At 35.1% G+C, this 14742-nt stretch overlaps 1 non-coding gene across 1 annotated transcript; it reads left to right on the plus strand.

The window, feature by feature from the left end:
- Window positions 1-596: 596 nt before the first annotated feature.
- LOC127675969 (small Cajal body-specific RNA 2) lies at window positions 597-977 on the plus strand. The gene has a single exon (XR_007975630.1). It is a non-coding gene; the product is annotated as a small Cajal body-specific RNA 2 (non-coding RNA).
- The last annotated feature ends 13765 nt before the right edge of the window (window positions 978-14742 follow it).

Consider the following 14742-nt stretch of genomic DNA (forward strand, 5'->3'; position numbering starts at 1 on the left):
GTATTATATTATAAAACATATACAAACACACTGGAGAAAGACAATCTCTGCAACAGATGGTGCTAGGCAAACTGAATGTCTACATGTAGAAGAATGAAACTAGATCTCTATGCCACATCTTGTACAAAAATCTATTTGAAATAGATAAAAGACCTTAAAGTAAAACCTAAAACTTAAACCCTAAAACTGCCACAGGAAATTATAAGAAAAACATGTCAAAATATGCTCATAGGTGAGGATGATCTGAAAAGGATTCCAGTAATTCACTTAATAATAGCTGCAGCAACTGCCAGATGGGACTTCATGAGATTAAAAATCTTCTGCATAGCAAAGAACAGAGTAAGAGACAGGCAAAAGAATACGAGAAAAATCTTTGCAGAATTCATAAATAAACGAGTGATATAGAATATATAAAAAGCTAAATACAAAAAGAATATAAAATTAATCTCCTCAAATAATTCAATCACCCTGTTGAGAACTGAAATGATCAGATGGCTCTTAAAAAATGAGGTGCAAATGGTCAATACACATGTGAAGAAAGTGTTAATATGTTAATATCCTTAGCCATTGGGGAAAGGCACATCAATGCTACACATTTGATCAAGAAGGAGAGTGTCTAGAGTGATGGATGTTGTATTTTCCCAAGGAAAGCATATGTGGGACAATGAGAGTATTGGTTTGCAAGTATATGAGCACCAATTCCCCTTGCTCCTTGTTCCTCTTTGATGGAGATATGTTACCTGGTCCCTAGAGCTAGCCTGACAGCCAGAAATAAAAATCTCTGAAGGCCCCTTCTTAGTGAGCTTTGCAAAAATAATCTTTAGTCAAAGGTAGTATCAGAGGTCCCATGGACCCAGAGTCAGTCCTCTCCCTCTTTTCTCTCTACCCTACTCCCAGTACTCAGAAGTGAGGAATTGATCAGGTAGAAGAGACTGAGTGTATCCTGGCCAGTAGTTATAGAGGTGGTTCTGATCTGAAATAAACAAAACAACAAAAGTACAATTAAATTCCACTTCTCCAAGATCATTGTCTTGATATTCAAGATAAACAACAATAATAACTGCTGTGGAGGATATGGACAAAGTAACCATTTATATTACTGGTGGAAAAGAAATTTAGTGGAACCACTAAATATGTCAGTATGGAGATAATTGAGAAAACATTTAACAAAACAGAACTACTTGCTATACCCTTTCTGGGTCACATCAGCATACTAAAGAGATATCTACACATTATTGTTATAGAATCATAATAGGCAAGAATTGGCAGATAGATAAAGGATAATCATATATATGAAAGTACATTTTAAAATTCCTAAGAATTTTTTAGCTTAAGGCTTTAATTTTCTCTGTGTAATCTAGGATCTTTTTACTATAATTATAAGAGTTAAATATGAGAAAAAGCCGGCAATGTTGGCAATCTTTGTGACTTCTTAGATATGGTAATAACTTATCTGTCAGTAACTCATCTTAATTGGCTAACAATTGAATTTTACAGGTTTGGCAAGATGGCACAATGGGTAAAGGTGTTTGACTTCAAATTAAGTTATAGGAGTTTTATCCCCAGAAATCTACAGAGAGGTAAAAGGAGACAAGTAACCCTATAAGGCTATACTCTGACCTTCACATGTGCAACTTACCATACATCCTCACTTACAGCATGGTACAGACAGAGAATCATATTTCAAAAAGAATTGTCATTGTAGTTGTTGACATGAAATCAAAGTACAGGGGCAGAGATAGGCTAGGTAGCTTTTACTTCTCCATTGCTATAAAACTGTAGTTAGAGAAACATCCGTGATCTATCTGTAGCCAGAACTCCTGTTGTTCCTTTCTCAAAATTAGAGATCTCAGTAGTGACAGTAACACTGCTTTTTTCCCCTGGCTTCTTTGTAAGGGTGAGAATGGCTCTGGGTTGGTTCATCACAATTTCTAATGAGTTTCTTAATTCTTTCTCATGTGCTATAAATAGATCTTCCATTAAATTCTCTTCAACTGCTCTGAAAAAAGCTGTTTTCTTCAGTGAGCATAATTAAGGAATATCTGTCTCTTTTCCATACTACTCATACTCATACCCTCTTCCTTCCACCATTTAACAGTCAGTTATTTAACAATTAGGATAGAGAAAAAATAGCATTAGATATTTATGAAGACTTAAAAATTACCCAAGTAAAATGTTTTTAATCAAATCCATGGGAACAGGTAGAGCAGCATAGAGATCATTACCCACATAAAGCAGTTATAACCTTAGGCTAAAGCAACAAGGCTAGTGTGATTTCACTCACCTCCAGGATACACAATCACTTGGAAAGTGTTGGAAGCATGATATAACCATTTTTAATTGTTATTGCAACAGAGGAGATTCAGCAGTTGCCAAGAAATCCAGCTGAACTATAGAAGAGTGGCAACTTGGGTCTGGCCTCCTTTCCCTTCTTCATTAGGCATTTTTCACTAGCAAAGTTATTTGAGAGAAAGAATAGGAAATTACAAAGATTATTTTCTAGGATAACACTTCTAAGGCACAGAAAATTCACTAATGTATTCAGATATTTTTTATGTAAGTAAGTGATCAAACGATGGTATAACGTCAGTGAAATACACTTGAAGCTTGTTATTCCTGAAAATTTAGTATCAAACTTAAGGGAATGCTATAGCATATAAAGAATGTCCACCAAATGTCTTTGTATTCAAAGTTTTCCTTCCTGGATTGGGCTTTTGAAAAGTGCTGTCTATGCTTTAGAGGTATGACATAGATGATACAGTGTGTAGTACTTATAGCCTCAGAGACTTTAGAGCTTGCAGTACCCCAAAATGAAGCCATATCTTCTGGGCTCAATATTTAGATGTTGAGAATGGATGAAAATAAATGTAAAGAGGCAGAGTCTTAATCGGACATGTGGGCATACATCATTTTTTCATTGTAAAAATCTTTTTCATTGGATATTTTATTTATTTACATTTCAAACATTAACCCCTTTCCTGATTTCCTCCTCCAGAAATCCCATATGCTATCCCCCTCCTGCTTCTATGAGGGTGTAGCCACACCCACCCACCCACCTACTCCTGCCTCCCTGCCCTCACATTCCCCTACACCGAGACCAAGGGCCTCTTCTCCAATTGACGCCTGACAAGGTCATCCTGCTACATATACAGCTGGAGCCATGAGTCCCTCCATGTGTATTCATTGGTTGATGGTTTAGTCCCTGGGAACTCTGGTTTGTTGATATTATTGTTCTTCCTATGGGGTTGCAAACCCCTTCAGCTCCTTCAGTCCTTTCTCTAACTCCTCCATTGAGGACCCCATGATCAGTTCAATGGTTGGCTGCAAGAACATGTCTTTAATCCCTTTACATTGAAGGAGACAAGGGAGGTGGATATTTGTGAGTTTGAAGCCCGTCCATAGTAAGTTTGTTTGTAGCCTCTGCATATTAAGTAGTGAAACTATACCTGGCCTACCACTCCCCACCCCAAAAGAAAATGATCGAAAGTTCTCAGATCATTCACTGTCTTCTGCTCTCAATGAGACTATAGGATTCCAATCTATTCTGCTTTTCTTCATTTTTGATAAGAGTGTTTGCTTCAAGATATACTCCTGCAAAAATGTACTACCTATCAAAGGCATAAAATAATTGATCAATTCAGTCACGGGTAGGAATCTTCAAAATTGTGAGACAACAATTAATAAACCTATGTTTACTTGTTAAGTATATGTTATGTTGATGGAAAGCCTCTGATACATGATACACTTAGACTGAAAAATTTGGTGTTGAGTCCTAATTATTCTGTCCCTCTATTCATGAAGTATCTTCTGATTTCTTGTCATTACAAATGAGTAAGAAACTCACAATACTGTTATCTGTAAATATTTCCTGATTTCTAGTCCCTGATATTCTCCTCTCAGTTATGATAGAACCTGACTTTACAAGGCTAAGTGCACTCAATGTGAATAGTAATGTAGTACATTAATAACATGCCTTTAGTTTGAAGAAAAGTACTTCAATGAAGCCAGTAAGGACTCTTATTTTCAAAACAGATTTATTTTTAGTGTTCAAAACCTGGAAACAATATATGTCTACAAACTGTTGGTAATTCTATTACTGTATTGTATGAACACACTAAAATTTTACTCAGAAAAAGAAAAGAAGATCCTATTTATATTTTCAACAAAATGTTATCTTGTAACATTATCCTTACCGAAAGAAGGCAGACAAAATAGGCATATACAGGTATGATTACATTTATATGGAATTCTACAAATTTCATGATAATATGTAAGGCCATAAATTAGAATGATATTTTATATAGGTGAGGGCTTAGAAAGGAAGAAGTGATAGACAACAGAAAAAGACATTATAAAGAAAACTTTAGGGGATGAAGATGATACCTTAAATGTGATTAATAGTACTCTATGCTTATATATCATATATATGCATATATATATGTATCATATCTCTCTCTCTCTCACACACACACACACACACACACACATATATATATATGTGTGTGTGTGTGTGTGTGTGTATATATACACACATGCATGGTAAAATGTTTCAAAACATTTCAACTTATACAAGTCAAATATATATAAGCAATAGTGTTTCAATCAGAGACCAACAAAATTATTAAGAAATCTGTTTCTCCACAATGTGGTTCTCTGCTACTCATGAAATATTAATGAATGCTGTATTGATTCAGTCATCTTCTGCATCATATATTATTGGGAAAATCAGCTCTACCTCCACGTCAATCATAGAAATAAACCAATGAAGGTCATATCAATGCTAATACTCAGACACAAATAAATAAATACCTATGTTTGTACTGTACAATTTCTGACCTTTGTCTAGTTTCCACCTCTAGTGAGGGGTGAAGAGTCATCAGTGGTGACATAAATTCATACATCTGACACTGACATTAGAAGAATCAGATAAAGATTTATATAAGTTCTACCTGTTTCTATGTACACAACTGTCATCCTATTTCAGTCTTAAGGAAACCCTAACCCTAACCCTAACCCTAACCCTAACCCTAACCCTAACCCTAACCCTTATATTGACACAGTTCCCAAGGCAAAATAGTTCAGTGACAATTACAGTATACACACACACACACACACACACACACACACACACACACACACACACACACAAATGTGGATTACTAGGAAACAAATCCAGATCCTATTCAAGAGCAGCAACTGCTCTTAACTTCTCTGCTACTTCTGTAACCCTAAGGCTTACAGTTTTAAACAACAGAATCATGCTGCTTATTTTAACTTTAAAAATATGGGCACTAGAAAAGATGACAAGATTGCTCTCCATTTAGGTTCTATAAAATTTCCATAGCTATTCAATTTTGGCTTTCTGTGTTCATGACTTCTTGAAAGAATAGACAGAAAGCTACTTTTGACAAAGTATTGGTGAAAGTAGTCACCATCATTTGGGAAAATGGCCTACAATCACGCTGTTCCCAGCATAATCGGAGTCTATCATGCAATCTATCAGCTCATCATGGTCAACTTAGAGCTCATAGAAGATCCTGACATGCAGGTCATAGGTTTCTCTGCTAAAGCCCCATAGTTATCCCATAGAAGGCTCAGGCCTAAACACTAAACAAGTTAAATTATCTTCTAAAATTCTCTTTGCCATCCTGCTGTTTAGATACATAAAGTCTCAGAAATTCATAAAAGGCATCCATTCTGTAGTGCTCACAAAGCTCAATTACTTCTCCAATCAATCCTATGCAGTGAAAAAAAAAAACAGTATGAGAGATTAAGCAAGAAAGCGAAGCTTGCCAAACCTCTGCATATATCTTGTCATGATGGGACAGGAAGTTACAAGGCAGTTGGGTTAGACAGTTGAACAGATCCATCTCGAACATTTATATAACGATATAATACTCCATAAAGAAATAAAACTTTTAGAAAATTGCAGGTTTCAGCTGGAATATTTTTAGTAGCAGATGCTGAATCATGTTCACACATCATCAGAGGTTAGGGAATGGGGAGCTGCTAGTGCATATTGACCACTCATAACTCACACAGAAGAATAGTAAAAAGAACAACAGAAATATGAATTCTCTGAGCATTCTGGTGTGACATAGACATTTTGACTAACCTACTGAGAGAAGTAGAACTGTGTGTGCTGATGAAATGAAAAGAAATAACTCAAATGAGGACTCTATGACAAACAAACCATCACATACCTGAAACTTTTAGCTCATCTTCTCAGTGCCAGGAAAAGTAATCCAGTATTCTCTTTTGTAATTCATGGAACACTTAATAATAAGATATTATATGCCATGTCTGCTTAAGGTATTTCTCCAGTATAATGATGTCTCTAGTGTGAAATGAGCTTAAAAGAAGAAGTTCAAAGGACATTAAAACTGTTATACACAAGAAAAGATTTTATCCAACATGACCTTCCATGAAGAAAGTAAAATGAGGAAATCTGCTGCAGACATTTCCATATTCACTTGGTATGTATGGCTTTGCTTCTGTTTCAAACCACTGGTGCATCTGGTTAGAGTTACCACCAATGAATTTTGACAATTTGTTTCATTTAGACTTTACTAAGTAGTCAACTTTCTGATGTAGATTTGGGTGGAATTTTCTGATCTACATTTTACCACACTTGTAGCACACATCGGGGCTTTCTCCTCTGTGAAATTTGTTGTGCCCTGGAAGGGAAGATTTCCTTCATAACAATTTTCCACATACATCATATATATATATATAACAATTTTCTGCAGTTTGGACTTTCTTGTGTACCTCAAGGTAAGTTTTACTGATAAAGATTTTTCAACAAGTGCTGCATATTGAGGCTTTTCCAGATGCTGCAATTTTTGTTATTGAGCAAGTTTCTTGTGATGACTTTGCCCACCTTCTTCACTCTTAAAAGCATCATTCTTGTAAAATTTCTGGTGCTGAACAAATTTATCTTTGTTGGGAATGCATTTTCCATCCTTATTGCACCTGTAGGTTTGTTTTGCTAAGAGGTTTTCATGCACTCAGTGTCATTAAGTGGCTGTTTCTTTTTACAACATACTGGGATGTTGGTAGAAAAGTCCAAGAATTTCCTCCCAACCTCACTAAAATTGAGGCTCTTATCTGCCCCTTGGAATTTGAAGATGTTCATAAATGAACCATGTTATTTTGTCTGTGATTTTTATTCATTATTCTGCAAAATGAAATATTAACTTTTTTACAATATTAGCATTCATATTTCTACTGCCTTGTAAATACTGAAAACTGTATAACTTGGTCATGCCTTTCCTTTATGACTCACTCACACACATAACAATTGACTTCCTGAAAGATGTCTTTGTTGTGACACTCTCATAGAAACAACTTGCTCAGCAAGTACAAATTCATCATTCTCTTCAGTGGAATGATCAAAGCCAGACTTAGCCTCTAGTACCCTCATGTTGACTATATAAAAGTACTATGAGAAACCTAACCTGTCTTGTCTTTGTGACCCAGTATGGGTAGATACAAAGGATCCAAAATCAATCATTGAAAAAAATAAAACATGTGCAAAGTTTGTCAGCATCACTTCATAGTATGGTCATTTATGAGGATTACTGTGTAGCTTCCATTTCTCAGGGAAGAAATATGCCATCCTATCTTCAAAGGTCATAGAGTTCTAAACAAATTCCAGGCTTGCCACCTCTATGGGTCTAAAACAATTGGGCTTGATATACAAATGTCATGAAATTCACATGGTCCTAAAACAGGTTGTTGCCTGATATCTCATACCAAGTGACCACAAATGACAAAGGTTCAGAACTAGGAAATCAAAGTTCTTATACAACAAAGATACAGACATGGAAACCACTTAAAATTTTATAAATGATAATTAAAAGATACCAGAGAAGCAATCAAGCAATAGCTTCAGAAATCACTTTGGGATTCTCCTACTTTAAACCCTGGGTTTGTGATGCAGCCAGGAATTGATGTAGTTGAAAAGTGACATTACTAGAAATCTTGACTATTCTTAGAATAGAGCTATACTTAAAACTATAAAACAACTGTTCATTAACTGAGAAGAGTCTACTACTTCCTTCTACAAAGACAATTTGAGACAAAAAAAGTTGAGAATTTATAACTGCATTCGACGTTAATCTCCTAGTCATTTTGGTTTTATTTCTACTCAATAGTAAAATGTGGTCTTGGAGTAAGAAATTTTTTTTTAAATTACATATTAGAACTGAAGAAATAACTCAATTGGGAGTCCTTAAGGGCTTAGTACAAGTGTGAGAAGCTGAAAATAGATACAATGGACACACTTAAATAGTTCACCTGACTACATGCAATAGCCCTCATTGTAGGGGAGTAGGGGAATGAGAGGTGTTGCTGAGACCATAAGAGCTAGTTAAGGAGAGAATGAAGAAAGGGACGTGAGGTAGGGTACAAGGGAAGGAAGGTTCCAATGAGAGAGATGTTTGAAGAGGAGAGGACATGGGGGAAAGGGACTGAGGTAGAACAAGTACTGATGAGGGAATGCAAACTGGTTGTGGTAAGAGGTAAAAGGGCCTTCTGAGGGGAACAGACTGTGTGAGGAAGAGACAATTACAATGTTGGTGTTACAGTGTAGTACAAAGCCACCAAAAGCAGGGCTAAGAAAAGCAAATCCTGTAGGCTTGCTGTCTAGACAGCTAGTATAGACAAAACAAATGGCTCCAGCTTCAGTAAAATAAGATGGAGAACAATTGAGATAGGCATACCCAGAGACCTTTACCTCCATCTATGCATACATGAGCAGACACATGTGCATATAAATAGTCATGCACACAGTTTGAATGTCTTAAGTAATTATTTTTTCTTTTTTTTCTATATTATTTGTTTACATTTAAAATGCTTTCCCCTTTCCCGGTTCCCCCCTCCCCGTATGTCCCATAAGCCCACTTCTCTCCACCCATTCCCCAATCAACCCCCTCCCATTTCTCTGTCCTGGTACTCCCTTGCAATTCTGGATCAAGCCTTTCCGGGACCAGGGCCCTCTCCTTCCTTCTTCATGGGAATCATTTGATATGCTAATTGTGTCTTGAGTATTCAGAGCTTCTGGGCTCATAAAATTGGACCTCATAAAATGACAAAGTTTCTGTAAGGCAAAGGACACCATCCAAAGGACAAAACAGCAACCAACAAATTGGGAAAAGATCTTCACCAACCCTACAACCTACAAAGGGATAATATCCAATATATACAAAGAACTCGAGAAGTTAGATCACAGATAACCAAATAACCCTCATACTAAGTGAGGTAGCCCAGACTCAAAAGATGAATCATGGTATGCACTCACTAATAAGTGGATATTAACCTTGAAAACTGGAATACCCAAAACATAATCCACACATCAAATGAGGTACAAGAAGAACGGAGGAGTTGCCCCTTGTTCTGGAAAGACTCAGTGAAGCAGTATTGAACAAAATCAGAACAGGGTAGTGGGAAGGGTTGGGTGGGAAAACAGGGGGAGTGAAGGGGACTGATGGGACTTTAGGGGAGTGGGGGTCCAGAAAAGAGGAAATCATTTGAAATCTAAATAAATATATCAATAAGTTAAAAAAAAATTAAAAAAAAAATTGGGATACAGAGCTAAACAAAGAATTTTCACCTGAAGAAATTCAGATGGCTGAGAAGCACCTTAAGAAATGTTCAACATCATTAGTCATTAGGGAAATGCAAATCAAAACAATCTGAGATTTCACCTCACAATAGTCAGAATGGCTAAGATTAAAAACTCAGGAGAGACAGCAAGTGTTGATGAGGATGCAGAGAAAGAGGAACACTCCTCCACTGCTGGTGGGATTGTAAGATGGTACAATCACTCTGGAAATCAGTCTGGAGGTTCCTCAGAAAACTGGGCATGACACTTCTGAAGGACCCTCCTATACCTCTCCTGGGCATATACCCAGAGGATTCCCCAGCATGCAATAAGGACACATGTTCCACTATATTCATAGCATCCTTATTTATAATAGCCAGAAGCTGGAAAGAACCCAGATGTCCCTCAAAGTAGGAATGTATACAGAAAATGTGGTATATTTATACAATGGAATACTACTCAGCAATTAAAAACAATGAATTCATGAAATTCTTAGGCAAATGGTTGGAACTGGAATATATCATCCTAAGTGAGGAAACTCAATCACAAAATAATACACATGGCATGCAGTCACTGATAAGTGGATATTAATTAGCCCAGAAGCTCTAAATACTCAAGTAATAATTTTTCTATACTAAATTTTTATTTAACTATGGTTGAATATTCACTGTGATTATAGTAGTCCATTGACTATCTTCATTTATATGAGCAATTGTATTCTTAGCAACACATATTTTGACTCATAATTTATAATTTTACTAGCATCTCCTATTTACTTTTTCTCTCATATTTGTGCAATGGCAAAAAACTCTGCAGCAACATAAATGATCAGTTTATGCCAGAGGAGATAATTTCTACAGGTTTATTTATTGGTGTACATAATTGAAATTGCATGGGTTGATAAAACTGAGATATTTACATGCATGTACATAATGTACATTTAAAATTTTCAAATATCATGTTAATTATTCAAGAATATTATTTCTTATCTACTTAAATATAATATATGTATTTTCTTGCTGTAATTTTGAAAATTAAAATTTCATAGTAGTTTATGATATGGAGCTTTTAAGGTTCAAATGTGTATTCACATTCAATTAAACATTCTTTCATATATGCATTGGTTACTCACACTTCCTCTTTTCAAAAGTATCTGTTCAGATCAATTTCCATGAACAATTGATCAATTATATGCCATTTAAATTACTTTTGGCTCTTTATATAGGCTTTGTTATCAGTATTAATTAGGAGAAAGCTGGCATTTGTTGTCCAATTTTATATATTGTCTTTTCATGGTGATAAGTCCAGCATGCATATATTCTTTGACTGCTGGTTTAGTCTCTGAGAGTCACAGGGGTTCAGGTTAGCTGACCCTGTTGGTCTTCCTGTGGAACTCCTATTCCCTTCAGGTCCCACAATCCTACCTCTTCTTCTTCCATAAGAGTACCCAAGCTCCATCCACTGTTTGGCCATGGGTTTCTACATATATCTGAGTCAGTTGCTGGGTGGACCCTTATATACTATTTTTATATAAATTATTTTTATATAAATTGTTTTTATGTAAATAATTTTATTAAAATCTCAATTTCTCTCCTTTCTTAGAATTTTTTAATTCAATATAACATTTAAATGAACTCCTTCTATTTATCATTCCAGGTGTTTTTATTATGATAATCACATTTAGAGTTTAGTTTTACTTCATGCATTTAGTAATCGTTGATGTCTTTTATTGGTTTTGAGTTTAAAAAACAATCTAAAAAATATATCAGCTCTCAATATTTACCATGGGAAAGAAATTATGGTTTATATCAAACCAGAATCCCTGTTTGTTACTCAGGGAAACAAGAAATTTGAGACAAAACTGCTATCATGTACACTGGGAAAATATTAAGTTAGAAGGTTTTGTTTCTAGAAAATAGTATAGCTGGATCATTTTTGAGGCAGTTTTGCATTCATTTCCATAATGGCTGCACAAACCACATTCACTACCCTAAGTGGAGATTTCATTTTGTCCTTTTGGCCATCATTTATTATTATTTGTTCTTTTAATGATAGCTGTTCTGAAGGAGCTCATATAATATCTCAGGTTGGATTTTATATACATTTCTTTGAAGTCTAGGAATGCTCAATTTTTTTTCATATATACATGTATATCTGGATCATTTATAATACATCTGTAAAGATGGTTTTCTTCCTTTCATTTTCCTTGTATATATTATATTGTTTATAGAAATTCAAGTTATCTTTTTTTATTTTCTATATTATTTGTTTACATTCCAAATGATTTTTCCTTTCCTGGTTCCCCCTCCCCATAAGTGTCATAAGCCCTCGTCCCTCTGCCCATTCTCCAATCAACCCCACCTCCTACTTCTCTGTCCTGGTACTCCCCCTACAATGCTGGATCAAGCCTTTCCAGGACCAGGGACCTCTCCTTCCTTCTTCTTGGGACTCATTTGGTATGCGAATTGTGTCTTGGGTATTCAGACCTTCTGAGCTAATATCCACTTATCAGTGACTGCATTCCATGTGTGTTCTTTTGTGATTGGGTTACCTCACTTAGGATATTTTCCAGTTCCAACCATTTGCCTAAGAATTTCATGAATTCATTGTTTTTAATTGCTGAGTAGTATTCCATTGTGTAAATATTGCACATTTTCTGCATCCATTCGTCCATTGAGGGGCATCTGGGTTCTTTCCAGCTTCTGGCTATTATAAATAAGGCTGCTATGAATATAGTGGAACATGTGTCCTTATTGCATGCTGGGGAATCCTCTGGGTATATGCCCAGCAGGTATAGCAGGGTCCTCCGGAAGTGTCATGCCCAGTGAATTCAAGTTATCTATATTGATTAGTATGCAACAGAAACAATTACATATCTATGATCAGTACTGCCATATTCCTATTTGGCAAGATATAGAATCAGCCTACATGTGTATGGGCAGATTAATTAATAAGGAAAATATGTTATATATAAAGGTTAGATATTATTAATCCATAAATAATAGCAAAATTATAACATTTTTATAAAATAAACTTAAATGAATATTATCATATTAAGCATAATGTGCATTCCTCAAGAAAACAAATATAGGCTATCTTATAGTGAAAGTCCAGATTGGTTTTTATGTGTGTGTATATATTTGTGTGTTTGTGTGTATACACAAATGCATAACATGAGTATGTATATCACACAGCTGAAATCAGAACACTCAATAGCTATGGCAAGGTAAAAAGTTCAAAGACAGGTTTTGCTATATGGTTCAACCTTTACAGAAGGAAAAGTAGTGTAGCATAGGGTTCAATTGGGACAATGAGATGACTCAGCAGGTGAACAAACTTGTGAAACCTGACAATTTGATTCAGACCATAAACATCCCCTCCAAAAATAAATTAAAAATTAGAAGATCACTTGTATTCTACTTAAAATCTGAGTACTTATTTTTATTGTTTAGTTATCAAATAAATATATGTCAACTATTGACCATTGTTCCATAATAAATCACAGTCCATAAATAAAATTTTCAAGGCTTCACTGGTATAGCAAGCATCCTATGCTTTCTGAACAACTTCCAATTTATCCTATAACTTTGGACATTAATATGTTACTGTATTCAGATGAAAGGCCAATACTATTTTTCATGATATACTTGAAGAAATCCAGCATGTGGAAAAAAATAATGATGGCCAAATAACCATTGTATCAAAATAAATGTAGCCCTTCCTCATATTATTTATTCTTCTAAATTTTAATCTTCAATAAGCAAATATATGCTGGATTTGTTGCATAAAACTTTCATCAAAATTGACAGTTGATGGTTTTATTAGTAAAGTTGCTATAAATTTGAAAGAAACACAATCCAAATTTGTTTGATAGTGAAATATATAATCTTTTCTCCTGCCAGATATACAGGACGCTGCAGAAGCATTGCCAGCAGCCTTGGTGTCTATGGGTCTTTCATACTACATTCTCAGTATGCCAAGTAAAATATTCCTGCTAATGCTGTTGGGGACAAAACTGAATATTCTGTGATTGGATTTAAAATTTACTTCACAAGAGGAAACAGAGTTTGTCTTGCAATCAAGCTCCAAATCTATAGCTGGAATGGTCATTGGGATGAAATAAAAAGAGATTATTTTGTTAAACAGATATGATGTGGCTTTCAAATTATCTTGTAAACAGCTTTATTTGTGCTAATACATTATGGGGGCTATCATTCTCAACTGTAGAATTAAAACTTATTTGTTTGCAAAGTATAGCAATTACTGCAATAACTCATTAATCATCAGTAATTTATTGACTGTGAAATAATATCCTAATGGTCAGTCATAAATTGAGGAAACCAAGTATCAAACTATATCCTTTCTTTCAAAGCTCAAAGAAAGACCCATAAAAAACAGATTAAAATTTCAGAAAAAGAAGTAGAACTAAGGGCTCAGTATAATTTCTTCCACACTAAAACATTCATTCCTAGAGAGAACATGGTAGGAGTAACTCACATGATTTAAGAAGCTTATAAAATTTCCAGTATTCATAAGGTCCTCAATCCGGTGATGTAATAAACAACTGCTAGGATATAGGAGACTTTTCAGTGATTTTCATGTTGTGCAAAGAATGCATAGTGATATATCCAGGAATTATTGAATCTATGGAGGGATGGGCTCTTTGGTGAAGCAACTATCTGAATCATCCACTGTCCTCTAACTTATCCCTCACATGCCCTACTGTAGATGATATTTTTGTTGAATGATAAATGAAGCCTTAACTCAATGGTTCTCAAGTCTTCCTAATGATATGAACACTTGATACACTTCTTCACGTTCTGGTGAGCACTCCCAACCATAAAATTATTTTTAATGCCATTTCATGACTGTAATTTTGTTACTGTTATGAGTCATAATGTAAATACCTAATATGTAGTATTCTTAGTTGCCTTCTGTAAAAGCCTCATTAGACCCCCCCCCCAAAAGGGATATGACCCATAGGTTGCAAACCATTAACTTAAATGGAGCAATTTCTTGGATCTATTATCTGTGCTCTACCTATGGTAAACTCATATTTGTTTTTTTCATATTTTCCCATTAAAAAATCAGTCAGCAACAACTTATAATTTGTTAATTTAGCCTTAAAGATCAGAAAT

The sequence above is a fragment of the Apodemus sylvaticus genome, chromosome X, assembly GCF_947179515.1.
Source record: "Apodemus sylvaticus chromosome X, mApoSyl1.1, whole genome shotgun sequence".
NCBI classification, from domain to species: Eukaryota; Metazoa; Chordata; class Mammalia; order Rodentia; family Muridae; genus Apodemus; species Apodemus sylvaticus.